Below are 1,728 nucleotides of genomic sequence, written 5' to 3' on the forward strand. Positions count from 1 at the left end.
GAGAGAGAGAGAGAGAGTTATAAGGATTTTGTATGTCTCAAAGCCTTTTTAGTCTATCCGCGGAGACTCCATTTGCTCTTGGGTAGAGCGAAATAGTTTAAACGTTTAGAACGAGAGAGAGAGAGAGAGAGAGAGAGAGAGAGAGAGAGAGAGAGAGAGAGAGAGAGAGAGAGAGAGAGAGAGAGAGAAAAAAAAAATTGTTGAACGGTGAGGATTATCTAGTGATGATGACTGATTTAACGGTAAATTTAGAATATTTCCACAAATATAGTAACATAATTGGGTATGTTTGAATGTAAATTCATTAAAAGCATATTGTTCTCTTCTGACTGGACATTTAGATAAGTATTTGTCATTATGGTATGCAGTTATTACCGTGTTTTATTACATTATAAGTAAACTCTGTGATGATTAGTGTCTAGATAAAAAACAAGATATTAAAAATTTTCATGAAACTTACCTTGTGTCATTTTGTGTTATTCTTTAAGATATAATTGAATACTGTGATCCTCTTCGATGTACAGTATTTCTAATCTCTCTCTCTCTCTCTCTCTCTCTCTCTCTCTCTCTCTCTCTCTCTCTCTCTCTCTCTCTCTCTCTCTCTCATTCAATGAACCAATAAATAAAGCTGAAAATATCTTACTCAAAGTATGAAATGTAAAGTTTTGAATTTATCAAAACCTAGGTTACCTCTCGCATCTTATTGTTATTTAATGGTATATATATATATATATATATATATATATATATATATATATATATATATATATATATATATATATATATATATACATGCGTGTGTGAATATATGCATATATATATATATATATATATATATATATATATATATATATATATATATATATATATATATATAGATATGTGTGTGTGTGTGTGTGTGTATAATATATATATATATATATATATATATATATATATATATATATATACATACATACATACATGTATGTATACATATATACATACATATATATATATATATATATATATATATATATATATATATATATACATATATATATATACATAAATATATATATATATATATATATATATATATATATATATATATATACATATATATATATATATATACATAAATATATATATATATATATTTATATATATATATATACATATAATGCCTCAAATATTAGAACGTACAGTACATTTCCTAAACTAATCTGGGTAAAAGTCAAGACAAGCTCTTTCTCACGGACTGTTCATCTCATTAACATAATAAAGTTATTAAAAGGGCAATTCGTAGCAACAAAACACGGTGACGTCACAAAAAAAAACCTAGTTGCTAACTGGCAGCTGGGTCGCACAACAGCTAATCCAATCATAAGGCTCCATTCTTAGAAGTGGCTGATATGGAGTGGTTCCTTTCTACCCATGTTTACTTCCAGTTTATTCTGTTTCTTTTTTATTTGAGTTTGTGTTTGTGCGTGTATGTATGACTATTTCATCTATAGAATATAAAGTGACTTGGTTTATTAGAAAAGATTTTTTTTTATACGGGGTATCAATTTGGAAGACATTGAATTAAATTTTATGCATGAGTGTTTATCGAATGGATATACAATGCATAGGATACTTTATGATTTACTAAGCCTGGGTCAGTGCCATAGACTCTGTACCACGGTCTTCCACTGTCTTGGGGAAGAGGTCTCTTGCTTCAGGGTACATTTGGACACACTATACTAT

The sequence above is a fragment of the Palaemon carinicauda genome, chromosome 5 (assembly GCF_036898095.1).
Source record: "Palaemon carinicauda isolate YSFRI2023 chromosome 5, ASM3689809v2, whole genome shotgun sequence".
Classification (NCBI taxonomy): Eukaryota; Metazoa; Arthropoda; class Malacostraca; order Decapoda; family Palaemonidae; genus Palaemon; species Palaemon carinicauda.